Source organism: Rousettus aegyptiacus, unplaced genomic scaffold (genome assembly GCF_014176215.1).
Source record: "Rousettus aegyptiacus isolate mRouAeg1 unplaced genomic scaffold, mRouAeg1.p scaffold_m13_p_8, whole genome shotgun sequence".
NCBI lineage: Eukaryota > Metazoa > Chordata > Mammalia > Chiroptera > Pteropodidae > Rousettus > Rousettus aegyptiacus.
In genome coordinates this window covers 56,526,988-56,542,711 of record NW_023416311.1, presented here as the reverse complement: position 1 = coordinate 56,542,711, position 15,724 = coordinate 56,526,988, and the positions used below count along the sequence as shown (strand labels likewise).

The 15,724-nt window shown below is 33.2% G+C and overlaps 1 long non-coding RNA gene and 2 pseudogenes across 4 annotated transcripts in view; 2 read left to right on the top strand and 1 right to left on the bottom strand.

The window, feature by feature from the left end:
• Positions 1–15,724, bottom strand: part of LOC107520790 — a 147,213-nt gene that overhangs the window by 52,339 nt on the left and 79,150 nt on the right. The gene's annotated exons all lie outside the window — the stretch shown is intronic.
• On the top strand, positions 5,183–5,301 carry LOC118607075 (annotated as a pseudogene).
• LOC118607046 lies at positions 15,045–15,163 on the top strand (annotated as a pseudogene).

Sequence of the window (15,724 nt, the reverse complement as noted above, 5' to 3'; positions counted from 1 at the left end):
ACTTTTGGTTGGCATAATTATAGGTCATTTTTATATATCCTTTTCTTATTTTTAGAAGCTTATCTTGGTATTCAAGAATATTTCAATGTTCCACATTGAACTATCGTAAACAAAGGATTTTAGTTAGAAGCCATTTCATTGAGTGATAGCCATAAAATATTTCATATGCAAGTGAAAAAAGAATTGCTGGTCATAAGTAGATGACTGTCACCATCTGGCTTCTCCTGAAGCATCAAGGACAGTGGTACTTGATGGCTCCTCTTTTAATATCTATTAACAATCAAATTAGTACAGCATTCATGTTAACAATTTGTATTCCCACCTAAGAGTGAATTTAGTTCACAAATGGTTTTATTTCTCATTAGGGTCAGTCAGTACAACAAAACTGTTTGAAAAAGGGATAGGAGCCAATATTTAGTGAGTATATATAATGGACAGGATGCTAAACTCTTTACATATTTCATTTAACCCCTACAACACCATAAGGTAGGTATTATTATCCCCATTTTTCAGAAGAGGAAACTGAAGCTCAGAGAGGTATGTTAATTTATCTAAGTTTACTAAGTTAGTAAACTGCAATACTGAAATTTGAACCCAGCTTTTCTATATGCAGAACCCCTAGTGATATCAGTGAAGGAAATTACTGATGGGTTTGTTCATATTGCATACAATAATGGCTTTGAAAATATTTCAATGAATAATTTTGAAAAAGGCCATCACTAATTTACTGATCATTAGTAGTTTTTAACAGATTCCACATAGTTAAAAGAAAGACAAATAAATGTTTTAACTAATGTTCAACAAGATAATGCCTAATATTAACTGTTTCTGGAAATAATAGGTGTTAATAAATAGTTGTGGTATTGAACCAAACTAACCTGAAATGGCCAACGAAAATAAAAATAGAAACAAATAAAGAAATACCTCCCTTTCACTTCCAAAAGCTACATGAACAGTCTCATTCAAGTTAATAAAAAATTAAATTTACTAAATTATAATATATAACTAATGTTAGAGAATCAATTATTAGGTAGAAATTGGGGGAGAGGTAGTTACATATACACAGACTAAACAGAAATCCCACACACAGAGTGGTCTCTTTAGTCCCTAATAAAATCAATACTATATTAATTTAGAATCTAGAAGTGGATGAAATAATTTTAAAGTTTCCATTTAACTCTTAAAATTCGAGAATTAAAAAATTTAATCTGAAAGTTACTTTTCTTAAATGAAGCATTGCAGTCATTTCTAGAACTTTATTATTTGTAGAAAACTATTTGAAATCATAACTCCTAATAATTTAATCTATTAAAATGCTGCTAACCAAGTCAAAGTTAAATGGCTATGGTTTAGATTCATAAATACATAATCTCAACAATTTTTGCCTATTTTTACCAATGTATAAAACCCACACCATCTATATACCATTAAAATGATTAAACCAAGCCAAGGCCCATATGTCTTGTAAACTTTCGAATACTATTTTTTGTTGCTGGTAGATGCACTGAGGGTCAAACTTTTAATAAATTAAAAAAGACAAGGGAATTTAAACTGCTACAAATAATCAAGGAGCAAATTCGGACTAAAACATGTACACTAAGTATATAAGTATGCTTAAATATATATGTATCTATGTATATATGTATATATATTTTTTAATATATTTAATATATGTAACAATGCTATAGTATATTCTTAAACATCAAATACACACGAGCGCGCACACACGCACACACGCGCACACACACACAAATACCCACTTTAAGATACAAAGAATTAAGACTGCTTGGTAGAATAACAGACTCTGTGTATGTTAATATTAATGAAAAGTAGACCTAGCTTAGCCACTGTTCAAATTTAAACCCCGGCATAGCACAGATAACCTACTTACGGAAAATTGAAAAATTAATTAGCACCACCCCCAAGATCATTTGCACAGTTTAAGTTTAAATGACAGTAATTTATAAAAATTATATCAGTATGCCTTATGTCTTCTTTATAATTATAAATATTATATTTTAAATAAACAGAACTAAAAGATGGATCAAAATTATAATTTAATTAATATTACCTGAGATTGTTAACCAAAACAATTATAAATTAGATGGAAAGGACTAATGAAATCTGTTGTTACACTTATAAAATTAATCTCCTCTGATGTTTCAATAATTATATTCAGGCAATTTTTTATGTAAAGTTGTCAATCTTATCACATTTATAACTTGTACAAGACGTGTAAATACACATCAAATTTTAACCAATTCAGAGATTAAAAAAAGTTTTTTTAAATGAATCACATAGTAATTTCTGAAAACATGTTACTAATATGTCACAGCGACTCAGATGGTAAGGTTGCTCATCTTACTCACTGTTATATTCCCAGAACCAAGCATAGTGCCTGCAACACTACAAGTAGTCAATTGTATCAAATTGTGGTTACATCTTCCAGCAGGCTGCACCAAATTATTTTTTAAGAAGTTAAGATTTCCCATCCTGACCATTTTAGTACATGTATGCATATGTAAATTTTTCTGGGAAGAGGATTAATATCTTTCATCATCACAGATTCAAATAACTTTATGGTACCAAATATGTTAAAAGCTATCGATCTGAACAAAATATAGACATGCTGAATGTCAGCTATGTCTCTCAGAGTAGAGAGATAGTGAAGGCACCTCTAGAAATAGTTCAGAGAGGTCAATTCTGAAAGAAAAAGAAAAGGGTTTTTTATTGTATTTTTTTCATTTGTTTGTTTGCTATCCTTGTTGTTTTGCCTATGTTAATCAAAATTAGATTATTACATTCTTCATTTAATTCAATTGGCACAATGCAGCCACTGATACAGTTACAGTATAGCACACTTTAGAAAGAAACATTACGACTAATATTAAATTAAATATATCTACAGCAAGATGAACAAGTATGAGGATACATAAAATACATTGCTAGATAATTCTCTTTGGAATCCAGAGTTTAGCTTATTAAATATTCTTTATTAATTTCTGTGATCCTTGCTTGCTATAACTCAGTAAAACAGTGGCTAAATCACATAATAAAGTAAGCTAGATTTCATATTAATTTTCCTTCTATGTTTCACTTAAAATCTTCTATTAATATCAAGCATACCTATTTATAGATGAACACCACATAGCCCTGCCCCACCAAGTTCACTGTACATGCCCAACCTCATACCAAGTGCAACTATAATGCTATAATTTCATTACATTAAGCAAGAGCCAAGTTTCAGATTTCACACAGTCTGATTGCTAAGATCACATTAGCTCACTAGTAGCTGTTTAGTCAGTGTATCACCTCTATTGGTATTAAATCTTTGGATACAATGAAAGTTAACAATGCTATTTTTATGTTGTGCGAAAAAAAAAAACAGTCTGTTTTCCCTTTTTGATTACAGTTCATTTAAGGAGAAAATGTTGCTGTATGGCTTGACAATGTTTTATGTGTCTTTGGCTGATAGAACACACAAAACGTTTGAATAGGCCCATTTATTTGAACAGACGTATTAAATAATACTTTAAATGTGAACATGCATGTCATAAATTTTGTAGTCTCTTTAAAGTAGGATAAATCTGGTATTTAAAATAGTCTTTGTTCAAAGCCATGTTTTTTTCTAACAGTCATAAAAGGACTCTGATTTGTGCTGCATGAACAATGCCAGCATCATCATTTTAATGTTATCCATATGGGCTTCTAATAATAGATAAGAGTCTACATTTGTATTATATGTCTTAGAGACATTTAAAATCTAGATAAGGAAAGGCTGATTTCATTGGCCCCACAGTTAAAGGAAAGCAGACCCTAATTAAAAGAATTCTGTTCTGAATTAACTAGTTTGACATGTGCTAATTGACAGTTCCTGTGAAATGGTTCTAATTAAAGTCAATATGTCTTTTTCAATTAAAAAGAAATTAAGAATATACTAATATACATTAACAACTTAATCTGCCTTCAATATCCCATACATCAGCTGCTTTTTCCCCACTAAGATTATTGGAGAACCATCTGACATGAATCATCTACTGTTTGCTTACGGTATCTCACTATTACTTCACACAAGCACAGCAGTAGTTTATGTCCCCTTGAGGAAGAGGATAACCTGCACATACCTTAATTTTCAGAACTCTCAAGTTCATTAAAAATAAACCTATCTTTCTGAATTTAAAAAATGGACATTCTTAATAAGACTCTTTGCTAACTGAAAACAAAGACAAGTGTTCTCAATTAGTGGTCTTTTTACTATAAGCCTTAGAGGTAATTGCATTCTTCTGGAAAGAAGGCTGGACTATGTTTTCATCATTTGGCTTGATTCAAAGCAAAGCCTGATTTGAGTAACATACAACAGAAAACATCTTTCAAATCATGTTCTGTTTCCCAAGTGAAATTTTGAGGAAATCTCAGGTGGGAATACTTCACTTTGTTTATACAAGAGGAAAATAGAAAGCAAGATTGCTTAAATACCAGCACTAACAGAAAGCTCATCATACTCACTGAAAATGTAGCATTAGAGAAGCTGTTTATAGCAACATGATTAAATATTCAAATGTGTATTACCAAAGCTATGGTGTTAGCAATTTTAATGCTTTAAACTCAGGCATCAATGCTAATGTACACAGCATTAACATCACATGGAGAACTATGGAAAAGATTAAAACTATTTGTTTCTTAGTAGATGATTATAATTTAGACATTTTAATTATAATTAAAAATTTTTAAAGAAAGCTTTTATACTATCAATATACTTTAAGCAATCCTTTCACATGATATAGCTTATATTTTGATACAAGTATGATCACAAATGCCCCCTTTCCCAGAGTTTAAATATATCATACTAAGTGAAATAAGTCAGACAGAAAAAGTTAAGAATCATATGTATGATTCCATTCATATGTGGTATATAAAATGCAAAGCAACAAATGAACAAGACAAACAAAAGCTCATAGACACAGACAACAGCTTAGTGGTTACTAGAGGGAAACCGGGAAAGGTAGAAGGTAAGTAAGGGTAAATGAGGTCAAATATATGATGACAGAAAGAGATTTGACTTTGGTGGTAAACACACTGCAATATACAGATGATGTATTATTGAACTGTACACTTGAAACTCACATAATTTTATTAACCAATGTCACCCCAATAAATTTAATTTTTAAAAATGTTTAACTTTGTCTATGGCCATGCTACCTTGAACAAGCCTGATCTCATCTGATCTTGAAAGCTAAGCAGGGTCGAACCTGGTTAGTACTTGGATGGGACACCACCTAGAAAGACCAAGTGCTGTAGGCATAAAAACTAAAAAAAATAAGTAATTGTAAGCTGACAAGGTCCTTGCAATCTGTGAGGTCAACCAAGGGTTGCCTCACCTAAAAAAATTAATTAATTAAATTTAAATTTAAATTTAAAAAGTTTAACTTTAAAAACATCAACCATAAAACATGACTACTTATAGAAACAGGAAATTATTTTACTTCATTTTATGAAAACACTCATAGTTAATACAAGTTTAAAAACTAGACAAGTCACTTCCACTTTTCCACTTTTATTCGCTTACATTTTTAAAAGATTAAATTTGCTATCACCTGTAGCATTCTGAGTATGTGCGCGTCACCAGCCAATTAACCTAAGATCTCTCATTGAAAGCATTTTTTCCCAAATGTACTATATTATTCTTTTCTGAGTAGTTACCAAAAACTTTAATGAAAATCTTCTTAAGTGGGATTCTAAAAGTAGTTGAAATCTAGTGAATTTCCAGAAAAAGTAAATGCATATTAATCTATAATCAAAAAAGTACCTCCACATGATTAAAATTATAGTCAGGCTCAATAGCCAAAATGCAGTGCTATTTATCACCATGTGGAGCCCCTAGTTTGATTTTCAATCTTAGGATCTTGCTTCTCGAGCTGACATAGACTGGAAATGCTGCAGTAACAGCAAGTACTCAGCTTTCCAAAATGGGAGAGGAGTCAATGCAGTAACTTTCCTGCCAATTAAAGAGCATTGTCTATAGCAGGCCTTCACTACATTAGGCCTGCATACTGAATACATCCATGAAGCAATTGTTTATGATCCACCCACAGTGGGGAGCAAGTAGAAAAACAGGCAATATGGCCTCTGTGTCAGCAACAAGAGATAAGGCTATTCCACAGACTTCATCTCTCAGTTGACATGTTACAATGACAATACCCCATATCCATACTCAGGATGAAGATCAATGTGGTCCATCAACCCTTCCAACAGAGGCATTCACTGTACCAATTCTGGACTAGTATAAAAACTTCCTAAACAGTGAGAACAATATTGAACTGAAAACAGGAAAAGCTTGTAGCATTCACCTGACAGCTTATATTCTTGCAGTAGTCAATAAACATTTATTGACAATTCTAATGGTTTCTATTTTCTGTAAGAACTTGTTTTCCTCTCTTTTTCTTGCTCCTGTCATTTAATTACCCATAGGTGACCATAAAACTTATTTTCCAAACTGGAAACTTTTAATAATGAACATGGAAGGGAGAGATGTCACAGAAGATGGAAGAGTAGGAAGTTCTAGATTTAGTCCCTCTACCAAAACAACTATTGAGCTGGTAAGAAGTATTAGAATCAACTATTTCAAAAAAATAGGTCCAGTTGTATACTTGCAGCATACAGGGCAACTGACAAAGAAAGAAAAAGACTAGTAAATTTTGGTGAATTTCAATATTACACATAGTAGCCACAATCCTCAAGCATCACTAAAATTAACCATGGGGACAATAGTCTGATCCTGATGAAGCTTTCTGGAATCTTGGTGGATGATAGGAATCTTCTCTTCCAAAAAATAGGGTTCTGTATTTTGATCTACCTGGAAGTTCACTGAGGGGCCTGTACAGAAGCTGGCCATTGGTTCAACCCTAAGGTGTTGAAGAAGAATCACTGACATTATAGAAGAAAGTTAGTCAACATATCCTTTAAAAAAAATTTTTTTCTCTCTCTCATTGGGTCTAGGCATTTAAGGAAATCTCTATGAGGGCATTATCTGACCATAGAAATAAAAGATACAGACCTCAGCCACCATACATGACAAGGAATATAGTCTTTGCAAAAACAATTTAGAAAAATTACTAAACAAATGAACAACCGCAGTATTCATCAAGTAACAACAGCAATCTGATGTTCAAGGGAGAATCTGATTTCTTGAATTACATTATAATATTCAAAATGTCCAGATCTCGACAAGGAAATTGCAAAGCATACAAAAAAAAAAAAAGGAAAATATGACTCATTTACAGGGAAAAAAAATTGACCGAAACCTTCGTGAGGAAGCCCAGATGTTGAACTTACTAAACAAAGAGTTTAAATTTATAATCTTAAATATGCTCAAAGAGCTGAAGAAAACTATGGACAAAGAACTAAAGGAAGTCATGAAAACTATGTATGAACAAGTAAGGATTATCAACAAATAGACAAATTATTGAAAAAGATTAAAGTAGAAATTATGGAGCTCAAAAGTACAATAAATAAATTAAAAATCCACAAAAAACATTCAACAGCAGATATGAACAGAGAAAAGAATCATCAAATATGAAGGTAAGGCAATTGTAAATCCCTAGTCTGATGCACAGAAAGAAAACAAGAAAAATGAACAGGGACTAAGAGACCTATGGGAAACCATCAAACATACCAACATACATATTATTGGAGTCTCAGAATGAAAAGAGTTAAAAAGAGGCAGAAAAAAGAAATATTGTTTAAAAACTTCCCAAATTTGATAAAATACATGAATATACACATCCAAGAATCTCAACAAACTCTAAGTAGAACTAACTTAAAGAAATCTACACAACATATTATTATCAAACTGTTGAAAGATAAACACAGAGAGATTCTTGTATTCAGCATAAGATAGCAATTCGTCACATACAAGTCATCCTCAAAAAAATTAACAGCCTACATTTCATCAGGAACTATGGAAGCCGAATGGCAGTAGGACATATTCAAAAAATTGAAAGGGAAAAAAAAGTCAACCAGGAATTCTATATTCAGTAAAACAGTCCTTCAAAAACAGAGAAATTACAACATGCTCAGATAAACGAAAGCTAAGGGAATTCATTATTAGTAGATCTGCTAGGCCATACAAACAAATAAAGATCACTGGTAAAGGTAACTATATCGGTGAATATAAAAACAAGTATTATTCTATTTTTAGTATATGACTCTTTATTTCCTATATCATTTAAAAGGGAAATGCAGATTTTCTTTAAAATGCAAACTTCAGGGAGATAATTCTTATCAAAAGAAAAAAAAGACTAAGAAACAAGGTGAGTGAAAAATCTTGAAAGTCTTCACAAATATTAGTGAAAAGTATACCATCTGAGCAGGAGTTTGGAGAAACATGGTGGAGAAAGAGACATCCCCAGCTCTCTCCCTTGAAACAACAATAAGTAGAACGTCTAAAACTCAACAAAAAAATACTCAAACTGCACATCAGCATGTCTGTGTGGGATCTGCACATAAAAGCTACCACAGGTCAGAACTCCGGGAATTGGGTGGTAGACTGGGAGAAACAAAGAAGCTGCTTCTCCCAGCCAGAGCTCCCTGAAGGAGGAGGGGGAAGGGAGAAGGAGCTGGGAGTTTCCTGAAAAGCCTTGCCTGGGAGAGCTGTGAGCTCCACACGGCCAGAGACAGGGCCAAGTCCTCAGGGCACAAAGCAGAGAAGCAGGATGGCAGAAAAACAAAAGTTGATTTATACCAGCTGCAGTTGCAAAACCAGGGCTGAGCCACAGTCCACATCCCCCAAACCAGAGGGCCCCTACTCCCATATCCTCAGAAACCCAACACTGTGGAGCCCCAGAAGAATCTGAGCAAATGTTACAAAACTGTCACTAAACTGACAAGGACTGAGACTGAGGGTAGTGAGTGTGATTAAAAATCTACAAGAAAAAAAAGGGGGCATGATAAAGACTATATATAAAGCAGGAATCCAAGAGGCTTAGACATCACCTACTGGAAACCAAAAGAAAAGTGCCTTCTTTGCAGCAGGCTAAAGAGAAGCCTTCATATAATAAATCTTCTTTTTGAGGGGAAAACAAAACAAAACAAAACAAAACAGAATACACTTCCATTAATGCCCCGGAGGAGAAATAGTCCATTAAACACTATGAACAACCAAGGCGACAAGGCATCTCAGAAAGAAAGAGGAAAATCTCCAGAAAATAAGCTTGCAGACATAGAAATGTGTGACTTAAATGACAGACAATTCAGCATGATACTGCTGAAAAAAACTCAGTGAGAGCCAAAATGAGTCATATCAACAATTTCAGGAAGTGAAAGAACAACAAATGAGCAGAATGGGTTATTTAGCAAGGAGATTGAAACCCTCAAAAAAGAACAGAAGAGAACTTCTGGAGATGAAGAACACCCTGCAAGAGTTGAAAAATGAACTAGCAAGCTGAGGAAATAGAGTCGACCAAATGGAGGAAAGGATCAGTGATATCGAAGACAGAAATTTAGAAATAAATCGGAAGGAAGAAGAGAGAAACTGAAGAATGAAAAATAATGAAAGAGAAATACAAGAACTGGCTGATACCATCAGGAGAGGAAACATAAGAATCATGGGCATTATCGAAGGCAAGGAAAAGAAGCAGGGACTAGAAAGCATTTTCAGACAAATACTAGACGAGAATCTCCCAAATCTAAGGAATAAGCTAGAGCTTGGAATTCAAGAAGTCAACAGAGCACCCAATTATCTCAACCCAAAGGGCTTTCACCAAGACACATTGTATTAAAGTTATCAAAAATCGATGACAAAGACAGAATTCTCAGGGAAGCCAGGGAAAAGAAGATGGTAATCTATAAAGGAAATCCCATTAGATTATCGTCAAACTTCTCAGCGCAAATCTTATAAGCCAGAAAGGAGTGCAATCAAATATGTAAACTATTAATGAAAGGAAATACCAGCCTAAAATAATGTGTCCAGCTAAGCTCTTCTTTTAGATATGCAGGAGAAATAAAAGACCTTTTCAGACATTGAAAAATTGAGGAATTTTCCACTATGAGGCCTCTATTACAGGAAATACTGAAAGGGGTCGGCTCACCTAAAACAAAATGACAAAAAAAAAAAAAAACATAATTAAGAGCATGGTGACTAGCAAGCAAATAGAAGCAGAGGAGTGCAACCCTTACTCGTAACAAGGCATTATAAGCTTAAACGATAAGAAGAGATTTGCTATAGCAAGATATTAATGAATATTCACCATACATAGGGACAAATTGAGACAACAATGACTGAAAAGCAGAGGATTCAAAGATCCAAATTCGCAAAGGGGAATGGGGTTAAGGCACGCACAGTAGACAATGGATGACTGTGTATATACTACTATCCTTTACATATTCGTGATGGTAACCAGACGTCAAAGATTAACTGAGGTATATATCATAAAACAAGAAGAACCAGAGGCAAAACCCACAAAAGCCAACCAAAATAAAGAAAACAGAAACACAAGGACAAGGAAGCAATGGAAACACCAGGCTACAAGAAAGCAAAAGATAAAATGGCTATAAGAAGATCTCATATTTCAATAATCACCCTAAATGTAAATGGACTGAACTCACTAATAAAAAGGCACAGAGTTGAAGAGTGGATCAAAAACAAAACCCAACCATATGCTGCCACCAGGAGACACATCTCAGCTCCAAAGACAAATATAGACTCAAAGTGAAAGGGTGGAAAATGATATTTCAAGCAAATATTCAGAGAAAAGTGGAGTAGTGGTACTAATATGAGATGAAATAGACTTCAAAATAAAAAAGGTAAAGAAAGATACTAAGGGACACTCATAATGATAAAGGGAATCATGCACCGAGAAGACATAACACTTATTAATATCTATACTCCCAATCAGGGATCCCCAAAATATGTAAACAATTACTAATAGAACTAAAGGAAGAAACAGACCCAAACACTATCATAGTAGGGGACCTAAATACCCCACTGTCAGATATGGACAGATTATCCAAACAGAAAATCAATAAGGAAGTGACATCCTTAAATGACACATCAGACCAACTGGATATAATTGACATATACAGAAATGGGGTAAAAGGGGTCAAATATCTGGTGACAGAAAGAAATCTAACTTTGGGAGGTGAATACTGTTATGTCTTACTGTTAAATTGTACAGCTGAAACTTATTGGATTTCATTAACCAATGTCACCATAAAAAACATGTGTAACATAATAATTATAAATTTATGTTAATGAGCATACAAAGCATAAACATGCAATTTGATGCAATTTGTGACAACAGAAACATAAAGGAGAGGATGGAGCCAGACAGAGGTAGAGTTAACATATGCTATTGAGTGTAAGTTAGCATCAATTCGAACTAAATTTTTATAAATTTAGGAAGTTAATTGTAATTCTCATGGTAAACACTAAGAAAATAACTAAAAATATACATAAAAAGAAATGAAGAGGCACTCAATATGATATACTAGAAAAAAAACAAACACAAAAGAAGGTGGTATTGGTGGAATTGAGGAAAGAAAAAAGACATGACAAGTCGAAAACAAACAGCACCATGGCAGAAATAAGTCTATTATCAGTAATCACTTTGAATGTAAATGAGATAAAATCACCAATTGAAAGATAAATATTGGCAGAATTAATGTTTTAAAAACATTATACAACTGTATGCTGCTTATAACAAACTCGTTTTAGACTCAAAGACATAGATAGGTTGAAAGTGAAAGGATGGACAAAGATCTTCCATGCAAATAGTAACCAAAAGAAAGCCAGGCTGGTTACACTAATATCAGACAAAATGGATTTTACATCAAAAACTGTTGCAAAAGACAAAGAAAGATATCTTATAGTGACAAGAGAATCAATTCACCAAGAAGATATAACAATTATAAACATGTACACACCAAACAACAGAGCCTCAAAATGTAAGAAGCAACCAGTAGCAGAATTAAAGGGAGAAACAGTCTACGATAATAGTTGGAAACATCGACAACACATTTTCAATAATGGATAGAACGTGTGGAGAAAAAATCGAAGGCTGTAGAAGACTTGAAGAACACTATAACCAACTAGAATTAACGGACATATATAAAACATGCCTCCCAACCACAGCAGAACATATATTCTTCTCAAGTACATGTGGAACATTCTCCAGGATATACTATATGTTGGGCCAAAAAAAAAACAATTTTCAAATTTAAAAATATCTAAATCATACAAAGTATCTTCTCTGACCACAACAAAATGGAGCTAGGAATCAATAACAAAAGGAAATCTGGAAAACTCTCAATACAAAAAAATTAAATAGCATATTCTTTTTTTTTTTTTTAGCTTCAAGTATACAGTATATTGGTTAGACATTTATATAGTTTATAAAACGATCCCCCTAATTGCTTTCTCTCTCCTCTGGCTCTCCATCTAGCCATTACATTAAGGTTAACTGCATTCCCTATGCTATGTTCCCCATGCCCATAATCATCTATAAACTGCTAATTTGTACTTCATTAACCCTTCACCCCTTTCTCCCAGCCCCCTACCCCCTTCCCCTCTGGCCATCATCAGATTGTCCTCTATATTTGTGAGTCTGTTTTTGATTAGTTTGTTCTTTTTATTACTTAGATTCTACACATAACTGAAATCATATGGTATTTATCTCTCTCTTTCTGACTTATTTCACTCAGCACAATAACCTCTATGTCCATCCTTGTCATTGCAAATGGTAGGATCTCATTTTTTTAATGGTCAAGTAATATTCCATTGTATATATGAACCATAACTTTTTTATCTAATTTCTTGTTGATGGGCATTTAGGCTGCTTCCATATCTTGGCTATTGTAAATTGTAAATAGCACATTCCTAGATAACCAATAGATCAATAAAGGAATCACTAGGGAAATTAGGAAATACTTTGAGATAAATGCAAATAAAAATGTAACATACCAAAATTTACAGGATGTAACAGAAGCTCTGAGGAATTTATAGCTGTAAACACCTACATTAAAAAAAAGATTTCAAATCAACAACACAACTTCACATCTTAGAGAACTAGAAAAAGAAAAGCAATCTAAACCCAAAGCCAACAAAAGAAAGGAAATAATGGACATTATAGCAAAAAATAAACAAAATAGAGAGGAGAAAAGCAATAGAGAAAATCAATGAAACCAAAAGTTGGTTCTTTGGAAAAAAATTAACAAAAATGATAAACCTTTAGCTAGACTGCCTAAGGAAAAAAAGATAAAAATAAGTAAGAAAAGAGATAAAAGTGGGGCCATTACTACTAACCTTACAGAAATCAAAAGGATTATAAGAAAATATTATGAACAATTTTACAGCAACAAATTGGACAGCCTGGATAAAATGTACAAATTCCTAGGAACATGCAAAAACTTAGCAAAACTGAATCAAGGAAATAAAAAATCTTTACAGAACTGTGGCAAGAGGCTGAATCAGTTAATAAAAAAATCTCCCAACAAAGAAAAATCAGGACCATACAGCTTCAATGATAAATTCTATCAAAGAATTGAGACAGCTCTTTCTCAAATGCTTCCTAAAAAGCAGAGAGAACACTTTACAACAAATTTTATGAAGTCAGCATTAATCTGATAACGAAGCCAGACAGATATCACAAGAAAACTACAGATTAATATCTTATGAATATATACACAAAATTCCTCAACAAAATATTAGCAAACCAAATCCAACAGCATGTTAAAAAAATATACACCATAACCAAGTGAGACTTAACTCAAGAATGCAGTGGTGGTTCGACATATGAAAATCAATCAATGTAAAAAATACCACATTAACGGAATGAAGGAAAGAACTACACGGTCATCTCAGTACATGCAGAAGGAGCATTTGACAGATTTCTACACCTGCTCATGATAAAAACACTCAAAAACTAGGGTAGGAAGATATCTTCTTAACATGATAAAGAGCATTAATGAAAAATCTGTAGTTAACATCATATTCAACAGTGAAAGAATAAAAGCTTTCCCTAAGATCAGGAATAAGACAAGGATGTCCACTTTGATCTCTGCTGCTCAACATGGTAGGAAGTTCTAACCAGAGCAATTAGTCAAGAAAAAGATAAAATGCATTCCAATTGATGATACTTTTTAGAAGTAGAAAGAAATAAAACTATATTCGCCAATGACATAATTCTAGTTTTAGAGCTAACAAATGAATTCGATAAAGTTGCAGGGTACAAGATCAATACACAAAGTCCAGTTGTGTTTACAGCAGCAATAAATAATCTAAAGAGGAAATAAAAATAATTCCAGAGTTCAATCAGTAGTGGAGTGAAGAGCAGACCCCAAAGATCCCTGAGCTGTCCCATCACTGCTCTGGCTTAGTACCAGGGTGCAGGAGAACAAGGTAGACCAGTGAGATAGAATATGTATCAGGGCTATAGACCACAATTCCACAGTGTCCCTCCTTGCCGAAAGAGAAAGAACAGCAATGAAGAAGATAAAAAACAATCAAGGAAATGAGACCCAGGGCCAGCAGCCAACCGAACATTGGTACTGCCATAATTTCAATTACCAGATGCAGACATCCAGAGAACCCTAAACAACAAGAGGGTAGAGACAAAAGCAGCTGATCTGTCAGCTAAGCATCTGTCTGATCCCGAGGGTAAGCAGGGCAAGGCTGAGTAAACACCAGCTTACCATCTCTACCATCAACCATTTTAGTCATTTAAAAACAATAAATTAATATGAAATTTCAGAGATAAGAAATAAACAAAAGATTGGACCTAAAGACCTTAAGTGTTTGCTTTTTGCCTGTTGACCAGATAACTAAAACTATCTGCATTACCTAATAAGTAGCATAGGGTTTTTATTATTTTTACCTAAAGATGTCTCTTTTTGGTAATGACAAACATGTTGTTTTTATATATTTTAAAAAAAAAAACAGCCTTTCTTTATTTTTTTCAATATACCTTTAAAGGTTTAAATTGTTTCATATCTGGTCAAGTTGAGACTTTCGAGAACTTTTTTTTTTTTTTTTTTTTTTTTTTTTTTTTTTTGTCTATGGCCATGCTACCCTGAACAAGCCCGATCCCATCTGATCTCAGAAGCTAAACAGGGCCAAGTCTGGTTAGTACAAGGATAAGAGACCACCTAAGAAGACCAGATGGTGTAGGCGTAAAAAATTTAAAAAGTAAGGGATTGTAAAATGATTAATTTGTAATAAGAGTTTACAATTTTATTTTTTTAAAAAAAAAGTCAACAAACTGCAAACACCTGTTAATAAAGGTGATAAATAATTGTCAAAAAAAGAGGAAATAATTCCATTTACATGCAAAAGGATAAAATACTGAGAAATAAATTTAACCAAGGAGGTGAAAGAATGATCCATTAAAAACTATAAAACATGGCTGAAAGAAATTTAAAAAGATCTAAGTAAACAGAGATGCATCCCAAGTTCACAAATGGAAGACTTCATATCAATAAGATGAAAGTACTCTGCAGAGTGAACAATACAGTTCCTCAAATTTATATGGAATTGCGAAGGACCTCAAATAGCCAAAATAATATTGAAAAAGTAAAAATACTCATACTTTCTAATTTCAAAAGTTACTACAAAGCTACAGTAACCAAAACAGTGTGATACTGGCATAAGGAAAGATATAGAGATCAACAGAATAGAATTGAGACTGCAGAAATAAACCAAATTATCCATGGCCAACTGATTTTGGACAAGACC